This window comes from Gadus morhua, chromosome 16 (genome assembly GCF_902167405.1).
Source record: "Gadus morhua chromosome 16, gadMor3.0, whole genome shotgun sequence".
Classification (NCBI taxonomy): Eukaryota; Metazoa; Chordata; class Actinopteri; order Gadiformes; family Gadidae; genus Gadus; species Gadus morhua.
Genome location: NC_044063.1, coordinates 32,635,268 through 32,643,666, shown reverse-complemented (window position 1 = coordinate 32,643,666; position 8,399 = coordinate 32,635,268).

Below are 8,399 nucleotides of genomic sequence, written 5' to 3'. Positions count from 1 at the left end.
GCCAATATTTAATAGGATTTAGATATATTAGAAGGCTACACCTAGGCAAAATGCATTATAAATATATATGTGTCTTCAAAATAGCGCTTACTGAATATTAGGGTAACATTTTCCTCCATGTTAGCAAATCGAAAAAATGCAGAGGCCGGGCAGACTGGAGGGGGTCCACCACCTGCAGCCCTCAGAGGCTGAGGAGATGGCCCTCAGCCAACAGAGTATGCGTCCTGTGGCTGAGGGCATCCCTGGGGGGAGCTCCTCTGATCCCCCCCACCCCCCAGGATAGAAGTGCCTTTACAGTATAAGAGGTTGGTTATTCAAAATAATTAAATATGTACACGCAACCCAGCGCGTTGCAAATTAGATGGGGCAATATTCTGGCTCAAGTAATAATTGCACTGTCTAATCATCTTCTTCCAGTTACTGATGGCGTCATCGCCCTACTTGAACCAGATGCCCTCACCAACCTCCATGCAATTGTAACAATTCAAAAGATGCAAAAGGATGCTTTGGAGATCCAAATTTTGGAACATAAGTTATAGGTGGGTGAGGTGCAAACTGGGATAGGCTACTGTTCCCTGCTCTAAAAACATACCCAATATAAAATACTTTTTTTTTTTTGTGCTTTCAGGAAATAAAAAAATCCTCATAAGTAGATTGTCTTTATTAGAACACGGGCTGTGGTGGGACAAGTTATTTTGTTGAACAGTTTACTCAAAGGGTTTTACTTCAGTGAACAATGCAGACGATTTTGCTGAGCATGTGCATGTAGAGAAGAACAGCATCTGGTTAAAAGCAGTACCAGGGTCTTTTCTGCCTTGCATTCTTAAAATGAGTTTCTTGACTTGCAGCAGTTATAGGTCCGTGGTTAGTCAGCTACTCTGATCATGGGAAAGCCACAACGTTGAAGTGACTGTAGTACAGAGCGGGTGGGATGCACGGGGCGGATCATTCTGCACATGCGTTAATTGCGATAAAAAATAAAAAAATAAACTTAAAGCATGCCCCCGGTGCGTTTGACAGTTAACATGGGGGCTGAGAAGGTGGTCTAAATAAATGATAGATTGCGCTGAAAAACGATAGCGCTCGTGAAGAAAATTATCAGGAAAATAAAGTATATCCAACCGGGGTCTTAATAATCGTTCCTCACGGAGATTCCTTCTGAGGATCGCAGCCTCTACGTCCACAGGCTCTCGTAGAAAAGGACATGCCATTTCTAACACTTCCTTCCAGTGGTGTAGTGGTCCCTGGAGAAGTGGGTATACTCTAAATGTTTTCCCTTTTTTCAACGCAGCCCAGAAAAACGCTCTGTATTAGAAACAGTTACATGTGAGACTACTCTATTTAGCTTACCCAAAAATCCTTCAGTAGTATTTGGTCATTGTCACATAACTTCTGCTGCTTGATCTCAGGGAAGAAGGATTATGAAACTAAATCAATACTGGCCCACAGACTAGTGACAGACAACTATGCATTTTGAGTGAACTATTCCTTATTCCTGGAATGACACCTATTCTCTCACTTGGCAAGTCAGTAATTTATTTTGTAAACTGTGTCTTTGAACAGCTGATTTGCAACACAGCATGCGCCGGAGTGGGCCACTATTATAAAATTAACATGACTTGATCAGGAGCAGTTTGTAGCTATTACTGGTCACACAGGCAGCCTGAATGTAAAATATAGATGAGGCAAACATGGTGTTTCAGTAATTTTTTGAACATTTATTTAAATAAAATACTTCAGATCTGAATTTGACAATGCATCCTTGTTCATATTTCACCTTAGATTAAAAAAACGTACATCATTCTCTTCCACATCAATCATCTCGTTAGATATATATAATATCAATATATATATATATGAATATCATATGATGATTGAACATCATCATTCAAATTATTCAACAATCAAATCAGAAAAGGCAGCGAGTATTAGCCAATAAGAGGCAGAGTAGCGTGGGTCATGGCACACAGGGCTTTTGGCCGTGATATTATATATACAATTATATTATATACTATTATATATAGAGCTCCGGGTGTCGCAAACGGCAACATTCACTTTCTCCTCCATGCTGCAGTTCACCCCGGACTGCGCTGCACTGAGTTGGCCGGTTGAACGCTGATTGCCTGTTACGTTACATATGTCACTCAGTGGCCACGCTGTTGAACGCTGATTGGCTGTCATCACGCGAAATTCGCGTCAAAGTTGAAATATTTCACCTCGAGCGAATTTGTCGACGGCCAAAGTGTGACGCGACAAATCAAAACTTGACGCCGGTTTTCTCTCGCGAAAAATTCGCCCGATACGCGTCTCTACGTTCACTTGTATGGGATCTTGTCGCCCCGTCGCGTTTGGTGTACTGTGAACGCAAAAAAGAGGGAAATTTGGCTTGCAGATACTGCTGAATGGTGCGCATCTGGGGGGATTCAGAAGTGGGTTTACGCAATGATGACTGCAAAATAAGTGGGTATACGCCGTATACCCGCGTATACCCTGGACTACACCAGTGCTTCCTTCTGTCGGAGAGCTGCCTTCAGCCTTATAGACAACCAACTCAGAGTAGGTCTAACCACCTCCCGAGCAGGTTAGGTCCACGGCGTATGTTGCCGCAGCAACTAACTCTCGGTTGCGCTGAACCTGCTACCTGAAACGGAAAACCCAGAGTTTCCACTAACTCAGAGCGAACAAACTCGGGGTTGCCTCAAAACCAGCTACCTGAAACGGGCCTCAGTAGGAAACTTAAGATAGAGAAATGCGTGAGTGCTCACAAAACATCAACAAGTCAGCAGTGTGGTACAGGGTGATCATTTCTGATATACAGTACAAAAGCTGAAACTATTAGCGGAGTGGGAAAGATGCAGACGCAGACGTGGGAAGCAATAAGACGCACCAACACACAGTTGTCTGTTGCAAAATGGTTCGGAGTTTAATAGAAATAGTTAGGGTTAGCTGGTATGGCGTTATCTGGTATGGCTATAGTCTAATGTTACCTTACTTCGTGTTGTTTCGTCATGTTAATCGCTAGTAATAGTAAGTCATTTGTAGAAATATAGCCTATCATCACAGACTGTAGGAATGTCACCCACCCTCCATCGCGTATGTCGCGGGAAGTAGTGGGCATGCAGGGTAACCCTACATGCCCACTACATGCGTCCGTCGACTGACGTGGGAAGGCGTTGCTGACTGATGGGGGAGTAGTCTTTGCAGATGCATCCGTCAGCCAATCAAATCGGTTCGCCGGGTTCTTCCCGCTTCTTCCTGCTTGTTGCGAGGCAAGATGACCCGCTTTCCCGCTTTCCAGTATCGACAGAGCCCGAGTCGCGTCACAGTGCTTAAATTTGCATACGTGATCTGATTGGATGACGGATCCGTCGCTGCCGAAAAAGTTGAACATTTTTCAACTTTTTGACTGAGCCATGACTGAGCCGACGGCTCCAACGGAACGGACGGATCCACAATGCATTGCGCGTCCGTCCCCATTGAAAGTCAATGGGGATCAGTCGACGGACGCATGTAGTGGGCACGGGGCGTGATCAATGAGACCATTTCCACCGGGCGCGCCGCAGAATGTTTCAGCAGCGTCCCAGGAGCGGCGTGCCGCGGCGCGGCGCTATCTTTCCGTCCAATTCTATTTTTGCCGCGAGCCGCTGCTAAACCGCGTCAAATTCGACAGAGCAGGTCGAGCCGGGCAGGAAGTGAAAAGTAAAAGCCGTAGAGCATCCGGTCAATTTTCAAAATAAAACACAATACTCAGATCATGTAACTTCACATCAACATTATTACGTCATGACCGTTGGCACCAGGTCAGCAGTCAATCAATCAAAGGGTCTCAGAGGGTCGGAAACATGGACGACGAGAGACTCATTGTCGAAGTTCAGCAACATAAAGTCATTTATGTACCAAATCATCCTTTTTCTAAGGAAATTGTCAGAAAGGACAAAGCGTGGCATTTAATTGCAATAGTTTTGGGAGTGGAAGGTGAGTACATTAGGTTTAGGATTATCGCGTGATCTCGTGATCTCGCGTGAATACGGCTGGCTCGCAAGGCAGCGCTACGCTGCCGTTACGCCCCGTGCCCACTACATGCGTCCGTCGACTGATCCCCATTGACTTTCAATGGGGACGGACGCGCAATGCATTGTGGATCCGTCCGTTCCGTTGGAGCCGTCGGCTCAGTCATGGCTCAGTCAAAAAGTTGAAAAATGTTAAACTTTTTCGGCAGCGACGGATCCGTCATCCAATCAGATTGCGTATGCAAATGTAAGCACTGTGACGCGACTCGGGCTCTGACGATACTGGAAAGCGGGAAAGCGGGTCATCTTGCCTCGCAACAAGCAGGAAGAAGCGGGAAGAACCCGGCGAACCGATTTGATTGGCTGACGGATGCATCTGCAAAGACTACTCCCCCATCAGTCAGCCACGCCTTCCCACATCAGTCAACGGACGCATGTAGTGGGCATGTAGGGTTACGCGCCCGGTAGGAATGGGCGCAGGGCAGAGCATAGACATCTTATAGATAGACGGACCATTGGCTGCTGGGACGCGAGAAATACGGCCGCCATCCTGGAGTGGTCAACCGGGAGCAGCAACAGCAGCAGAAACAGGATGCCGGGCTGTTGTTCAGCGTATTCCTGCTCAAATCGGCGGACCATCCACAATAGGAATCGGGGGATTACTTTTCACAAGCAAGATTTAACATTACCGTACTATTGGTATAATTGGTATTGAATAATAAAACACGCCAAACCATGTGGCCTTTATCATAGCTGCACGTATGACAAAAAACCGCATGAAAATCAGTGGTATTCAGTGAGGTATGATTAATTAAATGCGCTGACAGTTCATTGCTCCAGCCAAACGGATTACACTGAGTGGAGCAGATGACCACTCCAAGATGGCGGCCCCGCGTCTCGTCAGCGCCAGTAGGCGGTAGATGTCTATGGGGCAGAGGACGCAGCCGTTCCGCGGCGCGTACGCGTCCGGTGGAATCCCGGTGTAAGATAGCAACGAACAATGGGCATGTTTGGCAGAGCAATGGCCGTGTTTTTCAGGTTTTGAGTTGTCAACTGTCTGTATTTTATCAGGACCTTTATGATTGCATATACTGATATGTATTTGAATATGCACAGTGTAATTATATATATTTCTTTATCTTGGTAGACGACCGATTGCCTGCTGGTGTTAGCTCGACTTCGCCATGTGAAGGTATCTACACCAACAATTACGAAGTTCAGTAGTGAATCTAACTTTTATTTAGTTATTTATTTATGTTGGATTACTAGGATCATTTAGGTTGATTTAAGGACGGCTTTAATGATGCGATAGCTAGTAGAAATAACCGTGTTTTTTTAATTATATCCTGGAAACTAAAAAGGGTGATGTTCAGCACATTAAGCCCTGCAGATGCCGCCGCTTCAACAATGCTGATAATGATGGGCGGTGAATTTAACCTGTATGGCTTTTTCGTTTTAACTTCTTGTTGACTGAATATTTTCTCTTTCTTAGTGCCAAATTTATTCTTTTTTGTTTTACAAGAGCCCTCTCTGCTCTCCTTCTCATTAATTTTTCCTTTTCTAGTTGCCTTATTAGGTCCTCCACAGTCGCCCCATCAGTCCCTGGCAGTCTGGTCCCTGGAGCAGCTGGCCCTGGCAAAGTTATTCCTTCACTGTTGACCCCTGACTGACTGGCCCTCGGCACACACATCCCTGGAATGGATCACCTGCCCCTGGATCACCTGCCCCTGGATCACCTCCCCCTGAATCACCTGCCCCTGGATCACCTGCCCCTGGATCACCTGCCACTGGATCACCTGCCCCTGAATCACCTCCCCCTGAATCACCTGCCCCTGGATCACCTGCCACTGGATCACCTGCCCCTGGATCACCTGCCCCTGAATCACCTGCCCCTGGATCACCTGCCACTAGATCACCTGCCCCTGGATCACCTGCCCCTGGATCACCTGCCACTAGATCACCTGCCCCTGGATCACCTGCCACTGGATCACCTGCCCCTGGATCACCTGCCCCTGGATCACCTGCCCCTGGATCACCTGCCCCTGGATCACCTCCCCCTGGATCACCTGCCCCTGGATCACCTGCCACTGGATCACCTCCCCCTGGATCACCTGCCCCTGGCAATGTGGCCTCTTGATTGCTCTCTGTGTCTCCTGTCATGTCCTTTTCATCGCTCTTGAAATCCACCTCAATTTCTCCATCAATCTCTGTAATAATTACAAGGTAATGTTGCTGTTATATGTATTTTCCCTTTGCATTTGCAACTACTGTCATCTCCAATGTAAGCCAATGTAAGAACATTAATTAAAGCAAATCATTTCTGTAATGTGAATTAAATCATCTGCCACAATCAGAAACCAATAAAATGTATAAATGGATCTACCGGCAATTGTTAATTGGGTAGAAATGTGTCGATTATCTACATTGTGTGCAAATCCTCAGAGAATCCCTGACCTCTGGTTGTTTTTTGAACTGAATGTACAAATATGAATTATGTAATCTCATTAGGAGTGTAGTCTATCCTTGAATTACATGAAATGGGGAACTTTGAATATTTGGCCTGTTAAGCCCTTTGAGACTGCAATGGTGATTAAGGGCTATACAAATAAAATTGAATTGAATATTGTTAGCTGCATGGATCATACTGAAGTTTAATTTGGCGCAATATGTGTGGTCCGTTGCACTTGGTTCTGGAGGCACCCTCACAGAAGGGGGTTTCCTCTTCTTCGGCTTAGGGCGATGAATGAAAACTGTTGGGACTGCATCGGGCCTCAACTTCAACATCCTATCTACTTTTGTGGCAGTGAATTGGTCATCTTCAAAGTGTACCTGTAGGCTTGTAAGATCAGTTTCCATTGCACTTCAAATATCATTGAAAAGTCATAATTCTCTACACTTAGAATTATTATGCCCTCTGAAATGCTATCAAGTGATGTGAACATTACTTACATTACCTAGTTTTTGACTGTTGCTGGCCCCTGTCACTTTGGTCCTTGGGGAAGCCATACATGTGGTCGAAACCAATTTTGAATTTGCTCAGGGCTATTATAAGTATTGTAATGGCATAAAGTATAGTATATTTGCAACGTTATATGTTAATGGTTTGCCCTAAGTATATAGTGTTCCCTGCTGTGTCCATTGTTGAATCTGTTCACACAATCGCACTCACTTGTTCTTGTCACACTAATTGTTTAATAAAAAATAAAAATATTTCATTCATCCAAGCGTAATGAGTTGTTATTCTTTAATATATTTGATACTTTGTGTGGCTCATATCTTAAAATGATAATGGTAAAACATTTTGAATCCTTTGATCAATACAGATGTAAGGTAAAAGTTAAGGTTAAGCCAGTATGCTAACACAAACGTGAAGCTTTCCCTCAAACTTAAAAACGTAGCAATACTTATAGATTGCTTTCAGGTGTCCCCCAACCACTCTAAATGTAAAACTGACATTTACAAATATACAATAATGCAATAACAGTCAGACAAATACTTGTATGTGTTTTTTTCATTCATATTTACCATTTAATATTGAAATCTCTGCTGTCGTCCCATAGAATAACATTGACAGCGCGGCGTGTTTGGAACTATTGAGGCTTACATGAACCACGTGACAACCACGTGACCACCCTGTCGGCGAAGCAGATTTCCCTTTCGTAAACGGTCGTTGCCATCTGAAAGGGTCGATGCCTCTGGTCGATGCCATTCAACGTCGCTCCTGACGTCACGACGTAAGGTCGGTCCTGTTATTATTATGAAAAAATGGCGGAACGTAGTGGTGCTAATGACTCTGCTGGTGCAAAAAAAAAAAATCCATTAAAAAGCCGACAGGATGGAATACATTTTTCTAGGCAGTTGCGGTATAATTTAGCATTATATTGTATTATTATATGTATTATTGTATGTAGGCCTATTATATTATATTTAAGCAATAAGCCCCGAGAGGCCGTGCTTTATACTGTAGGCTAATCGAACAGCTAAGGGGATTTATTATACAGTACAAAGCACAGACTCGAGTGGCTTATTGCTTTTCTTAAACGGTTACTACGTTGATCTAGCAAGATTTCATTAAACAAAGGCACAGCAACGAAAAATGTAAAGATATATTCATAGATAATCATTCTTCCGACAAGAAATATATTCCCTCCATATGAATGGTTGCCATGTAACACCGTTTGCCATTGCTATGTTTAACAGTCCGATGTCATAAAAGAGCTTGGAAACGGGGGAAATGAAGCAGACATTGGACACGTTTCCAAAGTGACTGGGAGAATGTGGAAAACTTGCCCTCGGAAGTAGCCTACGCAAGGTTCTGTATGCACTAGCTGCTACCATAATTTCTTAATAAATAATGAAATGGACACAAGTATAAGCTTATTGTCACAT